The sequence below is a fragment of the Camponotus vicinus genome, unplaced genomic scaffold (genome assembly GCF_025532165.1).
Source record: "Camponotus vicinus isolate PSW18456_S1 unplaced genomic scaffold, iyCamVici1.0 SCAF_5, whole genome shotgun sequence".
Taxonomy (NCBI): Eukaryota; Metazoa; Arthropoda; class Insecta; order Hymenoptera; family Formicidae; genus Camponotus; species Camponotus vicinus.
The window spans coordinates 1949371-1971851 of record NW_028141977.1 but is presented as its reverse complement, the minus strand read 5'-3'; the positions used below and the strand labels follow the sequence as shown (position 1 = coordinate 1971851).

General features: G+C 35.1%; 1 protein-coding gene across 3 annotated transcripts in view; it reads right to left on the bottom strand.

Annotated features, from left to right (window-relative positions):
* Egfr (epidermal growth factor receptor) overlaps positions 1 to 22481 on the bottom strand; it is a 152745-nt gene that overhangs the window by 41478 nt on the left and 88786 nt on the right. The gene's annotated exons all lie outside the window — the stretch shown is intronic.

Here is a 22481-nt window from a genome sequence, read left to right as displayed (position 1 = left end):
ATATAATAAATGCTTTTTTTAAATAATATTCAATAATAGAAGCTATCATAACTAATAAAAAAAAAAACAATACTACATATTATATAATATTTTAATCTTTTAATTATACTTGCATAAAAAATCGGATTTAAAGCTAAATTAAATATAATAAAATGGAATCAAAATAATTATCACAGTAAATTAAATCGATTTTGCATAATGAATAGGTTAGCATTTTTTAAAGCGAATTATCGATTTTCCTCAACATCCTAGCAAGTGATCGGAGCTTATGCATGAACTCGATCCTTCGAGTCGTGCTATCGGTACGGCACGATACCCGTCATTATGCCAATTCGCGACGGGTACCAATTTAGGGCCTGCAACATGAGAGCCTCGGACTCGTCGAAGATAGTGCTCCATCGTCGAAGGGCGCCATGGTTCGTGCCACATCTCGTACGCGTGAGCGAGAAACCCATCATTATACACGTTTACTGCGCACATAGACCCATTCTGGCAGCTCGCCAGTCATTCAAAGTAATGTATCCGGATAGTCAGGGTCAAGCAGAGCTTTATCGACAGCTGTACATTGAATATACTTCATGCTTGTATCGCGCTTAGTCGTGCTTCACGTTGCTGCCTCTCCTCGGTTATCTTATCAAGCATTAGTGACCTCATTATGCTGACATGGAACAGTATTAACCGCAATTAACAGTTTTCCGTTCCTTATTATCATAATTTGAGTTATGGTTTGACGGAAAAAAAAATTGTATGTCAGACAAGACATCGCTTAAGAGAAACGAAACGTTTGCATAATTAAAAAAATTTAATATATGTATTGATAGATGAATTAATAGTAAATTAATATTAATATTAAAATTAATATTATAATAATAATAATAAAATTATTACAAAATTATTATAATAATAAAATTAATATTAAAAGTCGAAATAAAGGAAGTCACGATTCTATTATTAATTTGCTTTTATTTTAGTAGAGTTTATATTCGAGAAGAATGAGAATTAAATTTAGAAAAATTGTCCAATTTCTACATTTTTGAAATAATAACTTTTCGAGGCTATTGCTATGAGATCGAAGATAATATCATGCTTTCTTTCTTTTCCCCAATTTTTTTCAAACTAAATATATTTTTATTATGTTATAAAAAATTTTTTTCAGAAAAAACAATTACGTGATAAGGTATTATACTTTCTCCCGTTAATTTATGGAAGTATTTTCGATCGAAATAAAAAAAAAGACCCTGGTAGAAAGCATCGTATTATCGTGCTGTGCTAAGCTCGCGGGTTCTAGTTGATGATAAAGTCGTTAATTATCGAGAGCGACGAGCAGCATCCTTGATATAGCCAGGAATGCAGATGAGTTTTTTTTGCGCTACTCGACATTCATCTCGAGATCTCGACAACCTCTCCTGCCGCCTTGGCTTTCCTCCGCGCAGCAACGAAAGTTGATCTGACCCCACGAGAGTCCGGTTCAACCCTACCTTCCTCCTCTTTCTCCACCGCTACCCTCTCGGTGCCTCTAACTGCTACGTTGGACCCCGGTTTGATTTATCACGGCGTTGCCGGCAGCCTCTTATAAATGTTCAGGAACAACTCTACTGCTACGTCCATCGCTCATCCTGGCGGAACGCGAGAGATTCCGAGGAATCCCGCTGACTTTTCCTAAGCGTCCTTGAACAAACGTCAGGTAAAATTCCCGAAGATTCTCAATTCCCTTGCGATAATATCGAGAGATACTTTGATCCGAGGATTATTTCACATTCGATGTATCTTTTAGCGAATTATAATTTACAAAAATTATAGCAATAAAATAGAAATTATTTTTATAAATGTACATATTTTATAATCTACTTGTATCATGATTGTATTTTATTATGCAAATATTATACAAGTTTTACAATAAATTATTATATCATAAAATTATTGAGTTAAGATAGAAAAATATATATTTGAAATAATCATTTAATTAAAAATATACCTTTGGGATATTTAAATATTGAGTTATTTTCGCAGAAGCAAAAAGGTTTGATAAAGTCAATCCTTGATACATACGATACGATTTAACTTTCACTCTGCGTTTCGATCTTTCCTCTCTATAATGGCTCCCATAAATGGCAATCCCATTATGTTTCCTTGCGATTCATAAAAATAGTTGTTTCACGTATGAAATGCTTTTATTTCATTCGCATCGACGCGCTGAATATGGGACGAGAAGGCTACGCTGCATTGTAATCGTAAAAGAATCTAGTAACAATTATTGAATTCTCGGATATGTTTAACTAGATGCTCATCCTTTCACTTGAAAGAACCTATATATCATCAACATATATAATGTATTATTTTTCAAAATTAGATTAAAAATTAAATATAATAAATTCAATAAGAAATTATTAAAAAGAAAATTGTAATTTTGCGTAAAGCATTTTCAGTGGAAAATATTAAATATCAAAGGGTAAGAAAATTGCTTTGACAGAATTGACAGCTTATATTATATATTGGTTTTTATGGTGCATGTGACTTGTACGCCTAGTTTAGACGCTTCCAATTGTCCCTCTTGTTTGTTTTAATTATGCAATGATGCATCCTATATCAATCTCATTCTTGGCACATCACGCAACATGCATCATGCATTTTTTGATACCGTAACTACGGCGAGCAATATTAATTATCTTCAAGGTAAATTGCGTACGGCAAGACTTTTTCTTTTACGTTCATCGTCAGGAATTCATTTGCAGCAGATGATTGAATACATCATAATATATTATTTATAAACAACCTTCGAGTAAAGGCTCTTCCGCGCTTTAATTTTTATTTCTTCCCGCAATTAGATATTAATGTTAACTGAAAATGTTTTTTATATCAGTATCTGAGTTTAAACTTATGTGTAATAAAGTTTTACACTTTTAAAATCTTTCATTCTTTGCTAAAAAAAATGAGTATACTTAGCATTTACGGCTGAACATAAAATAACATGTTGGGCGATCGGTTACATGTGTATTTTATACGCGCAAGTGCCTTACTTAATGGAAGATTATAATGCTAGCAAGATTTCTCCGCAAGCCGGAGAGAGTGTCCAATTTTTTTCATTCTTCATTCTTTTTCGCCGTTTTTTACTGTGCTTCTGATATAATCCTTCCTTTTTTTCACGTGTAGAAATTACTTTCCTTTATACAATGAAATTTACAATTTTTTTTATTAAACTTTTATAGCATTTAATTCCTATTTAATCCCTTCAAAATTCTTTAAGGAAGATAGAGGAAAAAATGAAAAAAGGAAATAGATATATAAAAGAAAAATTGAGTGAGACTAGAAAATGGAATTTGTAGAAGATGCAATTTATTATATACGCATTAAAAAATAAAGAAAAGATACGTTAAAAATATGGAAAGATATTGTCAAGTTAGGTTTAATCCGATTTTAATTCTAGCGTTATTTTGTGCTGCTCTACTTTATGCTCTTTTTTATTATCGTAAGTCTCTCCGATTTCCACTTGTGTCTTGACAGGACGATCGAGAACCCCTTAATCTCTTAACAACGAAAATGAAAGCGCTCGCGGGAGAAAGACATCGAGAGAAGGCAGAAGAAGCCGTATACAAATAAAATGGTGAAATCGAGTCGAGGAAGCTAATCCGCTTACGCCGCAGGCGAAGAAGCGAGGAATGCACATTCGCGACGAAATCGCAGCAGATTAGTTCTCAAGTCGTAAAGTTATAGAAACATCAAGGTATGGGTGACATGTGTCTTTCGCGAGCGAGCTTAAATTAGCCTAATAGGGTCGAACGATGCGGCGCGACGAACAATATGGCAATATTAAGGGGAATTTGTTGCACATCAATTGGATTTTACAAGAGCCACGTGATTTCATTTTTATTTAATAGTCATTTCTGCGGTTCGTTGTTTATAATTTATGACTTTGTTATTTAAGTCGATTCGATTTTTTAAAAAGGAATTAGACATTAGCTATATCGAAAATTAATAAAATTTTGAGATTCATGAATTTGACATTGCACAAAGCATTTTTAAAACATAACATTAATAATTTAAAAATTTGTGCGTTAAAATAAAAATTTACCCTCTAGAATTAAAATTTTCATTTTTATGAATTTTTACTACAATTAAAGTCGTGATACAGTCACTATAAAAGAATAAAATAATATTTTAAGATTAAATCATATTCTGGGCAAAACTTTATTTTGACTCACATAAATCAATTATTAATTTTATATTTTAAAAAATTAAAAGTATTTTGCTTAATATCAAATTCATAAGTTTCGAAATTGTATTTATTAACTTTTAACATAGCTATTTCGTCCTCTTAAAGTTAATAATAAACCTTTCTTCCTGCACTATATCTTATATGAGAGAAAATATTTTTTAATTGTATAATTAGGAAAAATTTTGATTTTTCAACTTTCTTTGAAAATCTATTAAAATTTCAAGTTTCTCCATTTTTTTAATTATCTTATTTATTTTGAAAATTGAAGATTATAATTCGACACATTTTCATTATCAAGACAATTTTATATAATATTTAATCAAGATCAATTTGATAGAGAGAAAAATATCTTTATTAATATAATTTAAACAATTATTTTCAATATTAATGATACAATTTCATATAAAAAAAATTGAAGAACTAAAAATATGCTTTTTTCTAAGCACTTAAACATCTAGAAAGGTACATGCATCGAATATATGCTTGAATGTACTCTATAACAAGCGTATATTTATGGATCTAATCGAGCATCGCTCTGCTATAAATCGATTACTTTATTGAGATCAGCTTTGGAATGCGCCTCCCTCGCTTCTGGACACCGACAACAGCTTTCAGAAGTGAAAGAGACAGGCAACAGGAGAGTAACGTAGTTGCCTTTCTTCTTCTTTTCCTCTTTAGTGAGATATCGTCGATACATTAGCGTAATTCGCCCGGTTCTCCGCAAGATAATGGGGTAATTGCTTTGTGAATCCCGACTTGTTTTATTCTGCCGATCATTTACGGATCGTAGCCTGTTCACCGCAAACTTGAAATCCGAGGTTTTACCGCCGATGGACTCTCGCGGAATAGTTTACACTCGGCAGCGGCGATAAAATGCACTTTAGCACCCGATGTTCCGCAATCCGCTTGCGAGCTAATGAGATACATTAATTCCTAATGCAAGTATTTTTTTTCAGTATTATCCTTCTTAATATATACAATATTAAATGTTCAAAAGTATAATTAGTTAATATAATATCATTTTTAATTATTATTTTTAATTAATATATTATTTAAATATAATTTAATTATAATAAAAATATTACATAATATTTTATATAATAAAATTTATATAATTTATATAATAAATATTATATATAATAAAAAATAATTTAATTATAATTTTAGTTATCATACGTCTTATTAGAAGTCGTTCGATCATATGCAGACTTTGATTTATTCTCAAAAAAATATTTTTTAGAATATATTGAATAAATTTTTATCAATTAATTTTGCACTTATTTCTTCGTTTTTTCTCTTCTTCCCTTTTTCTCTCATCTCTTCAGATAGATAACGCAGCGTAAAGAACGCGATGATCGCAATCGTGCGGTTCGCTCGAGTTAATTGATGATTTCGCTTGCTTGGCAGGTTCTACCGAAAGGATTCATAAAAGGACAACGATCGCGGGTATTCCGAATAAAGACGGCAGATCCGATTAACCGCAATCCACGCCAATGGCGGACTCTCTTTGCGCGCGGAAGCGGCTTTCAGCAGCGGCGCGAGACTTCCGCCGAGACGAATGCGGCGAGTTTGAAGCCGAGAGACTTCTTATCGCACATCGTTCGCAGCACTTATTCCTGATTTATGCGCTTTTGCCCGTCGCAGCTTTTCGGAAGCGCGGATTCCAAGTGCGAGGTAGCTAATCGATCGTTGTCGCGATGCGTGAAACTGCGAGATTTCACGACGAGTTCCTCGCATCATCGTTTGCAAACAGAAGAACGAGGCGGTTTTCGGTCAGGATCTTATCTGTTTAAATTTTGGATTTAAAACAGATGGAGTTGTTCGAATAATTGCTCTCTTCGAGAATTTTGATGAAGATGAAACTTATAAAAATCACCCAGAAACAAACTTTAATTCGCATTATTTATTATCTGAAAGCATGACATTGAGTTTGATTTATGATTATGTTTATAATGCAACATTATTTGCATATTGAATGATTAAAATATTTTTCGCTAAATATGATGTGACATTAAATAGATAGGATGCAATTTTTTATCTTATATTTAAAATAAAGTTTTGCTGATGTATTTCTAGGTGTCACAATAAAAATTTACCACTTTTTTGTATCTACCAGAACTTGTTTTTGTAAGAATTTAGAATATTAATCATTGGATAAATATGAATAATAAATTGAATAATGAATTTCCACTCTACAGCTAAAACGATCTTTATAAAAAACAATTTTTCTGTGTACAATAATCATTTTATAATAAATTTTTCTGTTTTAAATTTAACTAACAGCTTAGATTAAATTTTATCCCTATCGTTTAGATTAATTAAGTACAAAATATATGCAATATCATAATATTTATTCATCATTTATTTAATTCAATTAAATAATAATTTAATTTAATTTTTTGCCCTTAGAAAATTGTTGTTGTGGTTGCAAGACCCTTTTTTTGGTGTAAAATTCTTGATCTCCCAAAATTTTATCGAGATGATGATAAAACTGTTAACATCATTAACCTCCTCGCGCTTTAAATTATTATTATTTTTTTTAAATTAAATCACGTTGTTCTCACGAGCGCTGTCGCTTATCTAGGATTATATCGGGCCGCGTGACTCCCTGGATTAACAGGTGCAATAATTATAATTGACTCTCTTGCCTTATGGCGATCGCGACCTCCGATCGGTCGCCACCTCTTTCTTATCCCTCCTTCTCCCCGTTGATCGGCCGCGCACGTTTTTCCACATCGAATATAATCGAATCGCTATTAAAGTTCCAGCCGGCGAGGCGCGGATCGTTTCGCCGAGACGTATCTGTAATGAGAATCGAAATCTTTGTGTCTCGCTTTTTCCCCTCCCCTCCTCCTTCTTTCGCACGTGACTTACGATCGATAGCATAGCTATGGATTTATGAGTTATATCGCTCGCCGGCACTTTTTTAATTTCCCTCCTCTCTTTTCTTTTCCCCTCTAAAATATTTCTCGCGAAAGCTCATGTCACTTTTACGCACCTTTGTCTCTTATACACACTTGTTACTAAAATGTCTGTACGATATCGTGCGAACGCATGCAGATATATTTTGATCTGGGCGCGAAATGAATTTAAGATAAGAAAATAATTATTACTAGAAAAGAAAATTAAAAAAAATTAATTTGGCACTTATTAAAAAATACAAAACAAATACAAGAAGTATTTTCTTTATAGATTTTAACACATCTATAGGAAAAGCTTTAATTAATTTTTAAGATATATTTTTAAGAAATTGGTCTTGATTCTATGAATTTTTTTTGGAGAGAAATACTACTATAAACATTTATGAACTATAAAGAAAATATAAATTTGAATTGTGCGGATTATAATATTTTATTTTATTTTTTATATTTTATAATATTTTATTTTTGAAAACTTATACTATCTCTTATTTCTTAAAATGCTAATTTTCTTGAAAAAAATAACAAAAATATTCTGAAAAATTGTGTTTGATAAAACTACAAGTGATTTTTACACTTATATTTTATTTTTTTTTGTAAGAACGATAAAAGACTCTGCAAGAGTCTACTTTATTCTCAAAAAAATGCTTTATGTCTAGTCCCACAACTTCTGCGCAGTAGAAGAAATACAGACGACTAGAACACATGAGACAGGTAGCAATACTGAATTATAATTGCATCGCAGATATACCTGCGAATATCGCGAACATTGGCATGTTGGTTGCTTCATTACAATCGAGGCGTTCAAGGTGAATCGCTTCAAGATTCGCGTGAGAACACGTCGCTAATAACGATCTCTCGATTTAATATTCCTAATCGTTTAATACACCATTCGGTCGACTGAGTCACTGCGAGCGAAAGGCAAAACGATGTCAGCTACTATTCTAGATTCTGAAATAATGCCACCCGAGAGACATCACATAGCTCAATTGCTAAATAAGATTAAGTTCTGATTGCGCGAGACTCTCGACTGAATCGTAATTAACTCTTTCCTCTATATAATAATATCTTCATTCGAATTATACTTGCTTAATTAACTGTAATCATTGAGTTTTTATTCATTCTAAATTAAAGCTTTAGCTCTCTATAAACTTTAATTGGATTAAGAATTACATTGAGTTATAGAGTTTCTATCTGTTTCTTTATCAATCTTCATGATCTATCATAGCAATTTTGTGCGAATAGCGATTTTTTATTTTTTTCTCAAAATTGTGTCTTTAATTTTCTATTTAAATTAAATGGTTAATTAATTTTTGATAAGCTGTCATATTTTTATTCACTTACTATTACTCGAATAAATGTACAAAAAAAAGACTTGATTACTTTATACTTTGTGGCTTTATTATTTTATCAAAATATTAATCAAAATAATTAATGTATACACTTGCTGTAATTGATCCACTGCAAGAGGCTCACGCAAGCCCACGAGAGACGCGAGAATAGAAACGTCTGGATAATTTCTCAAATCTTTTTCAATCAGATGATCGCGAATACGCTATTGGCAGGTAAACAGCTGCGCGTGCTTGCGTGCTGGTCAACGAAATGCAATTTATTCGGTTTAGGAATTACTCCCCGCGAAGATACAGTTCGTCTGACGCATGGAACACCCAGGAGCGGCCGCTGAAAGGGAACGAGAGGGCGAGAGGCGAGCGGAGAGCGAGTGGAGCGCGCGCGAGACGGTGCCTCGAGAGCTCATTATGCGACCGATGGGAATGCGACGTCGCAGCCTCGCGGTAGGACCACCCTGTTCGAAACCGGCACAGGGGGGAGGGATCGAGGGACAATGTCTCACTTGAATTTACTATCGGCCCCGTATTCCTCGTAGCCGTTTGGTCTTTCTTGCGACGACGACTCTCGCCGTAGGTCCATCGGTGCCACCGATGGTCGACGTGGGGAACGCGTCCGGGGACGGTCCCTCGGAGGATTCGACGAGGCGCGGATGAGGATTAATAAATAATTTTTAAAAATCATACGGAATTTAGCAAATTTTGGAAAGTGGTTAAATACATATTAGTGTAATAATAATAAAATTTATAATTAAAATTTATTATATTAGTAATAATAATTAATTAAAATTTAAAAAATGCAATAGTTTAAAAAAAGATTTTGTGATATATATATTAAGATGTTTAATATTTTTAAAAATTGAAAAGTTAAATTAAGAGAAAGAGGAAAGACAGAAAGAAAGAGAGAGAGAGAGAGAAATCTCTAAAAAAAATTTGCATACCTCTGATTTTGAAATATTATATATTGACATGTGTCAAATTCATCAAAAGTTAGTTAAATCATTGTGCGTACAAATATTACGTAAGTGGAGCTGTCCTCTGGTTTACACCAACGCATTTTCGAGCGACTGACAGCCGCATCCAGCATCGGGGTTCTCGACCACTGGGTCGACATCCGTTCGACGAGGTCGTTCCTAATGGATAATGACGATAATAATAATGAGAACGACGACAGCGGTCGCAATTATTAGCGACGCACTTTTCTCCGTTCTTTCGCTCCATCTAAGTCGAGTCAGCTGACTACGCGGTCGATGATGTCACCGTTGCAGCGTATTCTCCGTCCTCACGAAGAAGCTACACCCACTTGAAAGGCCAAACACCTACTACTCGTGGTACGACGTCACGAAAACGGAATTCCTCCCTTGCGATTTGTTTTTTTTCCTCTCTTTCTCTTTTGCATCCAAATTCGTTATATATTTCTTATTGAAAATATGTCTTTTTATCATGAATAACACAATTAGAAGACTCTTTTTTTTAAATTAAATATCTATTTAATTTTTATTAAATATCTAATTTTTTTAAATTAAATATAATAGTGTTTTCATTTAATTCGACTTTTTAATAATTGTAAATTATATTCCCTCTCTCTCTCTCTTTCATAGAATTACAAATTATTTGTTTCTTCGCTTCCATTTATTTCAAATGTTATGAAATCTTTTTATGAGTAATATAAAAAAAATCCTTTAATATTATTTTAATTTCTGTTTAATTACATATTATACTTTTGCGTTTAATAATAATTTCTAAAATTATTTTATCAACGTTATATTTTGATAACGTTATATTTGTCCATAAATTAAATAATGAAATATTTTAATACACATATATAATTTCTAATTTAATTTTTGATACATAAAGTGTGCCGAAGAAACTTATGTCTTGGGACCCAAGGTAAATTAGATTCTATTCTCTGTCTATTTATGCGTGTCTCTCTCTTTCTTTCTATATTTCATCCCTCCCACTTGGGTTCTCACCCACGCGTTAAACGGTCGTGAGCCTCTCGCGCCGAGCGAGAGCTTATTAGAACACACGAATAGAATCTTTCGAGTAGCGCGCCTCCATAAACGGCAGGATTCGCCCACGTCTCGGCAACGTCCCGAAAGGTATACCTGTCGCTTTTGAGCGCACCTTTTTCCGATCATTAACGAGCTCCCTATCCGCAAGATAAAGGAAAAGTCTCTTTGTTCATGGAACTTGGACGGCTGCGCTCCTCCCATCGAATCAATTAAGTGCAATTGTTCCCGTGACGTAGTTATATACGTGCTATATTCACGGTGACATTGATGGGGATTAAATTATGTAAAATTTCTTAAAATACTGATGAAACGTCAAACTAAGAATAATGACAAAATAATTAAAATTGTTTGAAATTCAGCAAGTTGCGATAGACTCGAGAGGGTCGGAAATATTCTACGGGTATCCCGTATTTTCGAGATGATATCCTTTTCTTTGGCGGCATAGAAGCCTCTTTTTCTGATGCGCAGCCCGTCGTCGAGTATTTGCCGCGATCCACCGAAATGTCGGGGTGTCTAGCGTATAATAAGACACGGCAGAACGTTGCTCCGGACACCTCGGACATATGTCAGCACCGCCGCAGCTTGTGTATACCGTATTCCTGCCACTCGTCAATTAGACGCGATATCCTTTCCGTGACGAAAAACCTGGCCGGGCTAGTACCTCGAATCGGGAAGACGAGGGGTTTCGGGAGAATGACATTAACATACCGAGCGACGTGGGGCGGCGGAAAAGAGGAAGGAGGAGAGAGAAGGGTGCAGACTGACACGCCGAAATGGTACAGGCAACCGGCAAGAAACCAACTCTCGTCCAGCTTTCGAGAAACTGGCGAATTCCGTACATTTCTCCGGAACCGATCGAACTTCGCGCCTGCTGGAACGATCGAACTCGGATAATTAGGACCACTTGATTCTGCCATCTTCATTAAGCCATCTTCTCTATAGAAGATTTGGCCAGTGATTTTTTGTTGCAAAAATTCTATGAAAAACACATAATATTATATTAATGCAATAAAAATTTACATACGATCATCGCAAAACTATTTTTAAAACAATTCTCTAGTTGCATAAATTCTTCAAGTTGGAGGACTTTTATTCGCGCGATCCCATTAAGAAGCTGAGATGCATTCGGAGATAATCGATGGACCGCTTCTATAATTCTCAACCCTTCGAATGTCCGCTAATCGCAGGCCGATCGATACGGTCGAGTGCAGGAGCACCCGTTACTTCCGGTGCGAGCGAGCCGACGACCTTCGCTCCCACCGACAAGCGTCTCCAGGTTGGGAAGATGAAACCCGGACAATGAGGTCCAGCGCGGTCTGGGAGAGACAGACTGGCCGAGGGTGAAAAGCCTCCGGGTGTCGCTCAATTATGTAAGGCGCCGCGAGGGCTTCCCCGTACAATGGACAGGGGGGGATCTTGGTGCTAAGGCGTCGTGGGATACGTCGCGGGACACCGCATACACAGGGTGGGCGTCAAGGACTCTCGGTGCGGGACAGGATAGACGACGGTTCACGTGTGACTGCCATATCTGGACACCGTGTAGACGTCGGCGACACGCTCGAAGCGAACCGGAGCTCGTGCCGGACTTGTATGTGCACATGTAACTTGTATGGGAGTGTCTCGAACGCACACCGACACACGTGCTCGGCCAGAGCTGTCGTCCAGTCTATACCGAGCGGATCTGCTACCGTAAAGAATATTCATAAAGAGCAATATATAAGTAAACACGGTTTAACAACTGGTTGTTAAACTTTTTTATAGACTCCTTTTATTGAAAAGTAACAAACATGATGAACGGTTGGAAATGGAATTAATTAAAACAGTTGGCGTTTCTCATTGATGGCTAATAAAATCAACTCAAAAACACATGTATTTAGCGGAGAAATTAATTAGGACAATTGTAAAAAATATAATATTAACATATATAATGTATCTTTTGCAAGAAGATAAGATTTAAGCAACACGTTTGTTAATTGTTGTTTAATTGTGACTCATTTTTCATTAACTTAATCCAATAACGACTTATCTCTTTTGCTGTCGCGTGTCAAATCGCGAACTCAACTAATATTAATTATTGAAAAAGTAGTTTCTTGATGGAATTATAAAGATATAGATAATTATGTATGCTAATAAGGATATATGCTGGTCATTGAGTGGCATACCTGCCCTGATTAGCCATCTATTACTTAGTCCGCACACGTTTTAAAGGAGTTCACTCGCGTCCGGTAGCGCGTGCTGATGTAAGCGACCGTTTTGCGGCATCGCGCGCCGATCAATCGTCGAGCTTTTCAGCATCTAGATGCAAACTGGTTTTGCAGGAACGTATTTACGTTAATGGGGCACTTGTGCGCCAAATCTGTAACGCGAAATGACACGAATAAGGCTGACGGAAGGCTATTAACGGTGACGGAAAAGAATGAAACCAGAACCAGCGCCTCTTCCCCGTCAAACTTCTCCGTCTTTTTGTTTTTACAAGATGGACTCTTTTAGTGTTTAGTCTTACGTTCACTTGCACGTTGGTCCACCGAGATGAAGCGATCGATTGTTAAACCGTGTAATTATTATCCACGAGCCAATCGAACGATGACGCAAACTAAATAACGACGGAAAAATTAAGTAATATCCTCGCTAATATATTGCCCGCCATCGATGATTGCAATAAACGTCGCCATTAATGACACCCGAGATCATTGATCGATAACCGTTGATTTGCATCTCGCGTTCATCGAAAGTGTGACAACATCGAACACCGAGTTCACTGATAAAAAAAAGGCATCTTTTTCTCTCGACCTTACCTTATTCGTACATACTGTACGGAATCTGACACGTAGGCCTGAAGCTCGCGATGCGGTTGTAAAAACCATTCGGTATAATCGACGTAATTGTGGACCGATCCGATGCCTGGGTAATTCTAGGTGGTATATATCTATCTACCCGCCGGCCAGTTTGCCTTTCATTTCGCGCGGCCCACGTAATGTGCGTACGATATATGCCGTGCACGATTGCAGAAGAAGAGCGAAGGATACGAGGCACATCGGCAGGTGCATGAGAAAGAAAAATCAATCCCTCAGCGGAAAGATGATTAGCAATGGACGAGAGTCACGAAATCGCATGCTTATGTATCCTTAAGACGGACGGTTGTGTCAAGAACGCGTTGCAAGGTTGTTGCTGGGCACCAAACTTGGGAACTGAAACGTTTATTCGGAATGCAGATTTCCTTGATCGAGGGGAAACGTTAAATTTCTGTAAATCATACTTTTTGCCGGTATCACAAGAGCCAGTCTGAATACACTCTCCTCGTATATCGTGTAATTTTGTGCAGTTTAAGGTAGAAATGAAATAATAAACTTTTCTGATTGAGAATAAAATATTTTTGTTTTATAATAAATTGCTTTTTATCAATAAATAATTAAGTTAAGTTTTTTTATAAGAGAAAAATATTTTTTTAAAATTGTAGAAAATAGAGATATATCACAATCTTTGCATTTATATTTTGTTTTCGCTTTATTTTGATTATTCCATTCAATTCCTTAAAGTTTCTATCAATTTTATGATCAGCAAAAATATTCAAATATTTAAAAAAATGAAAAAAAGAATTTCAATAATTTTACAGTAATTCAAAAAATTGACGGAGATAGCCATAGCGACCTGAATTCTTTCTCTTCCTCTATTTTTATTACGTGCAATGAATCTCTTAACATCCGCATGTCAATCGATACGCTCGACAGGAGAAGATCAATCGTTTCTCGCATTCCCATCAATCATCGAATAGATGAGAAAACGTTGCTGGCAGTGAATGAAACACCGACGAAGCGTTCCTTTGTCCCGTCATTTTTCCGTTCGCGGAAATAGTTGCGTCCGCAGGAAAATACGTGGTCGTTTCTTCCTAGTCGATTGCTCTCGAATATATCCGAGCCGCATATATATCGCAGTCCACTCAAGGTGGAATACGCGAAGGATACTCGTATAAGATACACGTTTCAGCGAAGGTTGAATTCTAGCGAGCCCTCGTAATCTTTAGCCCCCGAGGTCAGCACGAGTTCGTCCGCACGACTGGAGATCTTTCGCAGATAGAGAGGAGCTCCGGCTGAGAAACCCGTGTTAGTATGTACCGGGTACACGATGCTAACTCGTATTGGTAAGTTACCTACCTACCCGGCTCTTCTTCGAGGGCCTCCTGCATATTATGCAGCCAAAGTCGTGCCCCGGTTAAGACAAAGGGATGCCACGTTGAGATAGCAACGGTAACGACTGTGGCTGTGAAAGATGAGAGAGCAGCTCCAATTTTCAAAGACGAATGAAGTTTGTGATAAATTCTATCCGACTTCATGTGTGGCAATTTGCGTTTGATAAAAAGGAATTTAATAGAAAACGATTGTGAGATTTTGTGTAATGGATGATAAATCTTTTACAAGTATTAAAGAGAACTTTTATGAATAGTATCAAAAGCATTAACGATATATTAAATACGATATATTTAATATTATTTAATATATATATTTAATTTATTAACGATATATTTAATATTATCACTAAATCGATTAAAAGTATTAAGCAAAGTAGATGATTAATGTCAAATATTAAACCTCTTATTTTTATTAAATACAAAATGCTTATTTTAAAGATAAAATCTAGAAAATCTATTATGATTAATAAAAATGAATTTACTTAGATAAAAAAAGTATGTTACTGGAAAAAAAATACGATGAGGAATTCGATTTATCTCTCAGTTATCATGTTATACATGTTTGTGAGTATTTTTAAATATTCAATGGATCTATATCGTATGTGTATCTCAATCATGCTGATATCAAACTAGTCACACTTGCTATCGATTAAATATTGAAAATATTTTTCAGAAAATCTTATATTAACCCACTTATATTTCAGAGAGGTTCATTGTATTCCATATGAATTTCTTACATCCTCATTAATCATAACACGTGTCATCCACGCTTGCAAATTGAAAGGATGCTTGCTTGAGGCATGCAGGACAGAAATGATAGAGAACTCTGCCAATAAACGAAAAAAAGAGCTTTCTTTCTTTCTCTCTTTCTCTTTCTGTATCTCAAATTAATTTTCTGCAAATAATTTATAACCATTAGACACCTTTGCGCGCATGTAAATTTCCTTCAGAGATTATCTTACACATGATGAGTATTTAAATACGTTTAAATTATATAACTTCTGTGAACAACAATGTTTGTGATAATAGATAGCACTGTTGCTTAACGATGTGTATGATACATTTGTTTTATCGTATAAACATAGTATGAGATCACTTATAATTGTCTTGTTGAATATTCCTCGATAGCATTAGTTGATACATATAATTTAAGAAACGTTAATGTAATCATATATTTCGTAGAAATATATGATTTCCTCTTCCTTGTGGAAAAGGCATTTTTACCACAAATATATTCGCTTAGAATATATTTATATGTAATAAATGATAAATTAATCTTAAAATATCCCTTTCTTATTTTCCTTCAAACTGACAAAAAAATTATAAAATAAAAAAGAAGCCTGAATTTCATAATTAAATCATTTTTTATATATGTATCCTAATTTTGTCTCAAATTTGTGCGTTATAATATTAATTTATTACAATCAACGTCGCGAAAAATAATAAAAAAGATTTTAAATAATGCAAAAATTATTTCTCTTCGCTCTCACGGGAATAATTCCCCTTGAGTTTTTAAGTACAAAAGAATCACGCAATCATTGAATAATTCCTTTGAAGATCCCGCATTCTCCTAACGCACTATCAATACATCGCTATGCGTCAATAGCCGATGCGTATCTCTAACGAGAAAGAGCAACGTTAATAATTTACGAAATTCGCAATCGCGATCTTGAGATAAAGCGAAAGGAAAGGATAGAGCGTACGCGATCGAGCGTAAATCTCGACGGGCAGAAGAGATCGAGAGGCGCGGAGCAGCCGCGAGATACTCGTGACGCAATCGCGGATCTATCATCGGGGCCGCTCGCGGGAAATCTCGACCTCTCGAGGATCTCGTCCAGAGCCCTCGCAGGATCCCGTCTTGCCTCCTGCATCGAGTTGAACGCGCTATAACGGCCGGCTTCGCGGTGACTTTAACATCGATTTAGCCTCGTTCCAAGCGAAGTGACGTCAGTCTTCTCTCGTCTTTCCCTCGGCTCTCCGAGCCCTCCAGCATCTTCCGAGATGTGCAGACAACCACCTATCGACTATTATAGGCAAATAATTATGTGCAACCATGATTTCGTCGAAAATAACGGATAATCACGATAATTGACGATGGTAACGATCAAACTCCGGACTTGTCACCCGCTGCTTGTCATCTAAGATAGGCAAAACGCGCCTAATTTTTGTAATTATCTCCTTCGCGATGCGAAGGAAGAAAGAAAAAAGAGAAGATACACGCGCCTTTTATTGTGGAGTAATAATTCGACGAATTGCCAAGAAGAGAAACGTGTGTTTATCGCTCGTCGATTGCGCCTTATATTATGTAATAGCGCATCTAATCGTGGCAAATTCACAATCATATGACGCAATAGGTACATACTATATTAAGCATCAACACTACGCGTAATAAGTGCAATATTAACAGGGTTCGATATAATGTTATAAAAGTTTTGCAATCCGGCAAATCTCGATCGTGGTATCCGTTGCTGTCGGTCAACTCTCTCTTTCTAAATTATATGGGTCAGTTGTAATATACAGATAAGAGAGAAACTTGAATAATTATATATTAAAAGTACAAAAAAATTACGTACGAAATTAATTGATATATTACAACTACTATATTTATCGAATAAAAAGCGTCAATTAACACAAAATAAGATAAATTCTATTGACCGGAGATATTATAAGGATAAGGAATTATTAAAAAATTTTGTAAGTCGTTTTGGTCATAATTTTTTTAATTCCGAATTTACTTGGCAAAGCTTATGATTAATTTCAAAATTAAATATTTCATAATAATAAAAATGTGTAAATTGTAATACAATTCGGATAAAATTTTTGTATGTAACTTTTCTTAAATCCTTTAATTCCAGGTCTAGTTAGTAAAATTTATGATCTTAAAACAAGTCAATTAGTTTTTCTCTTTTAAATTCAAAATTGGCGATTAATACAATCGATGTTATTGCAGTAAGTGTTAAATAGTTTTATGACTACTATTTGTAATCTAATATAAAACCCGCAATATATTAGTGCTATTTCATATATTGTTCAAATATTTATTTGGATCACACATAATAATGTATTTTTATATATTATACAAAGTATTGAACTTATTTTGAAAATCATTTTCATTTTTTCGAGAATCTATAATACATAAATGCAAGATAGAATTTATGATACATTTATTTCAAATTAAAAATCCTATCAATTGTTTCAATGTACTTGGCTAGTTAATTATTGATTTCACATTCAGTTTTGATTTTTTTTTAGGAAAATTATATATATTTTTTGTGGAAAAATTTTTATAAATTGTAAGGAATTATTGAAAAATCTCTCTGTTTGTTGTCTCTTCAAGATTATCTATAATCAGACAATCATCGAGACAAATTACAGCCGACTCGCGAACGTAATGCACCGATTAAATCTGCGGATGGAAATAGCGCGAATGGTGTTTCCGTTTCGCGTCCTTGGCGCAGAAAAGCGCAGTATCGTTCCGTACAGCAGCGCAAACTGGGGAGATGCATCGAGATAATAATTACCATCGAACGCCGTCTCAAAATTTTTGCAAGCAAAGCAGTTGTGAATCATGATGCCTCTCCCCCTCCTTTATTGGAGGCTATGGTTGAATAGTTCAACGTCTTATACTGTGCTGCGAGCTCTCGCCACGCTACGAGCCATCTATTATAGGCAGATGATTATCGATATTGGCCAACCGGCGCCTTTCACGAGCGGGTATTCTTCGCGGGATCACGAGCTTTTCGCTGTCTCTCCTAAAACGAGCGCGCTTTGTCCGACGAGATACTCGCGCGACATTTATAAATGATTTCTATCGAAAAGAACAGCGCGACTAATTGCGTTATTAGCGACAGCCGCGAGCACAAATCCGTAATCCTCGCCGAAGAAATTACGTCGACGTTTTTAGGAGACCGGGTATTATCGCTATGCATAATGTGCAACCTGTACATAAAATCGAAGGACTCAGTTTTGAAATAAAAGATTCGTATTTATATAATCTGAACCTCAATTTACGCTTTCTATATAATTCCTTAATACAATATCGATGAGGAATATCTATTACGTAAATATTCAGACAGAGAAGTCAGAGAACAAAGTTTTACTACTGGTTTTTAAATGTTGTTATATAAAAGTTGAGAAAGGGATTCTCTTTCAAGAAAGATATTCTCATAATTAAAAGAGTCTTTATGCATCTTAACAATATATAAATATTAAGAAAGGCGCAAGAAACATTTAAAAGAGGCATAATCAGTAAAAGGAATACCAAGTCGCATCAAGAATGCGCGCATTATCTGCGATTGTCTGTACGTCCTTTTTTGTGCCTGTTCTCTTCTTCGAGCTGCATCGTAGCAGGTGAGATCGAACAGAGAGACACGACGGTCCGGCGCCAATACCTTTTAACTAACAATAAGATGCGTTATAAAGGTCTATAGGTCTATCCTTAGGTAGAGCTCATGAGGAAGAATTCACGGTCGAATTTATTGTACGCAGGATGCTCCAAAAGCCACATTCTCGATTTTGTAAAATGCATCCAAGCTTCGAATATCTATTTTGTATTTCTTTTTTTATATCAAAAGAGTGCGTTATATATTTTCTGCGACTAGTTTGCATTAAAATTCTCATACTGTGTCTTAATGAGAGATATAATCGCATTATTTCGTATCGAGAAAATAGCTTATCTCCGCCGAATCGATCGAAGGTGTCAGATTGATCGGCGCAAAACGCTCGCGAAATTTATGTCGCATCGCCCGCAGGCACTTCGGCACTCATTACAGAATGTATCACGTATCATTGGGAGATAGGTCGCGATATACAAACTGGATTGGTCGGCGTTCGCGTGCACGGTAGTATTTTGCGTCCATGCTCGACGTTTGTCCGAGACCGGTCGAGGTGACAAATCGCACGAAATCGATAGATGGAAGTCTAGAGCCGCGTATTGCGCAAGCTATTTATCGCTGGCGCGAATTGTTGCCGCTCGAGAAGTCCGCGAATGGCGGCACGCGTTGCTGCCGATAGTCATCACTTCGCAATTGCGACGAAATGATAAATAGAAACGATAGGAGGGCATCGGAGAAGAGCGCACAAAGATCTTACGTAAGTTATTTATGCACCTGCGTCATCGGTTCATCGATGAGTTCGTGCCGTTAAGGAGTATCATGAGTTTCTTTTGCTTAAGATAATTCTAGCAATCGTATATTTAAATATGCTCCTTTGCTACTTATAGCAATTTCTAGCTACTTGTACTTTTCCTTTATTAAGGTTCATTTAATTTGAAAATTTATTAATTTATTATTACATGTGTTGAAGAGAATATTATATATGTGCATGAGTTTCAAAAATTATTAACGTTTTGAATGCTTAAATAATAATTATATTTTTCTTATATTGAATATATCATGTCTCTATAATTGCCAATAAATCTGAAACATTCCATAGATGGAAAAAGAAGATCTGTAATTAATCTTAAATTCACACAATGTAAATTAATTAGTGATTTGAGTGACGCTGAAATTCAAATATCACCCACATTGTGAATCCAAGACTGTGCTTAGTGCGTAATCAATCTGATTCAATCTGATTTTCAGCATTAATTTTGTAGTGGCGCCAAAGTTATCGTCAATCTCGATGCTTTTTCTGAAAAGGGGAAATCGTATTCCGATGATTTGGTGCGTAGGTTCTCGGTTTTATTTTAATGAGATTGATGGTATTCCAATGACATTCACAACACCCTCTTTATACTTCCAAAATAGGCAGGCGGCTCACACAGTTAATGCCTCTCTGTTTTAAAGTAGGCGCGTCTCTAAAAGAGTTGGAATACATTTTTCGAACGAGTCGCGCAGAGATGCTGTCTGGATTCTGTACGACTGCGTACCAGCGGATTTATACGTATGCATAACCATTAAACAACATTTCCAAGTGACCTATGTTCCTTCTATGATGCAGCGAATTAGAAGACGTCATTGTTGCATACAATTGGCTGCGACAGCCATATTCTTGCTCGATCCAAGTAAGAAAAGCGTTTAAAAATACACGACCATGTCCTCTGCTTACATTATATATTGTATCGTGAACAATCAATCGTATCAATATTATCAATTAATTGATAAATTCACGAACGTTGACTTTGAATGTAAAGTGTATTTTAAGAGTAAAGTTAAGTTTTTATTTTGGATTGCGATTTAGCTAATTGTCTAATTAAAAAAACTAATATATTATATATGTAATAAAATCAAATAGTACATTTTCGAAGCAATTGAAAGAAAATTTTTGTACATTTTTCCGTGCATCTTTCTTTTTTACGCGCGATACTTCTTCCAAAATACTCTCACATATCAAACTCAACGGCAATTCGAATTTCTGTTGAAGTGACCGTGAAAAATGCGTTACTTAAATCACGACGAGTCGGCTTTTGATGTCGATCAGCTGGAAAGCGTTGGGAAAAAAAAAGAAAAGCCTCTCGCGAGAAAGAAGCAGGCAAACGAAGAGACTTGAAAGACACCTAATGGTCCACACCAGCAGATGTCACATGCTCGCCAGTCAATGTTTTTCAAACGGGCGTTTGCCGCCAACGCAAGCTTCTTACCCCGGCGTTCAACTCTCCAGCTGATACTAACGATCCTGCGAACGTTAGGCCGCGGAGGTCCCACAGGGGCCCCGAGGAAGAAATTCCAGACTCGTACGTTCCTCGTGCTCAGGCCCCGCGTGAACTTTCATTTTCAAAAGTGACGAAGAGAGAAAGAGAGAGAAAGACAGACAGATCTTCCAGTCGCGTATCTACGAGAGGTTGTATGTACATTCGGAAGTCTTAAAGTCGCTCTCAAAAGAAATTCTTCAGTGATCATTTATTCAGAATCAGCCTCGATTAAAGAAGCCATTGAGAAGATCGTAAAAAAAAACTATCCTCACCGAGAAATCAATATATCAATTTTATTTAATAAAATATTTTATACACGAAATGTCTAATTCTAATAAATAAGTGTCTAATTCTATAATGAATGCGTATAATATACGCATTCATATATAATATAACAGTTTAATAAATTAATCCTCATCTTGATTTTGTCATGTACAATTTTTTTTAATATCTTTGTATTAAAAGTATTGATTTATAAAGTCTTTCGATTTTTAATATTGAATATATATCGATGCTCTTTCATAAGTTTCGATGATAAAATTATATATATTCGATTACAATGTCACCGAGAGGGGAAATGTGAGCAAGATTAATAAGCTGCTAATTTAGATATATAGCAACATGATACCATAGACTTATTTAATTGTGATGTATGTCAATAAATTAATAACACTTTAATTATTTAATTCATTAATCTGCTTACGTTTGAAATATATTTAAATAGCATATATTTGAAATAATATAAGTTAATATAAATTTTATATATTTGATAATGAGAAAGAGAAAAATGATAAAGAGAAAGAGAAAAAAAAGAAAGAAAGAATCTAGACTAAATGATTCAAAATTATTCTTGTAACCCTTTAAACATATGAAAAAGAAATATATTACAATTATCTATTCTCTCTTGTATTGTACATATTATATATATACACATGAACTTTACTTCGTTATATATGTCTCATGTCTATAAATAAACTGTTTGGTATGCAAAACATTGACTTCTCTCTCTTTCTCTATTTACGCGTGCATGTTAAATACTAATTAACATAACTAAAAATGGTAATGTGTGTGTAAAAATATTGTTATAATTGTGTGTGTGTGTATATATACATATATATATATATATATATATATATATATATATATATATATATATATATATATATACGTAT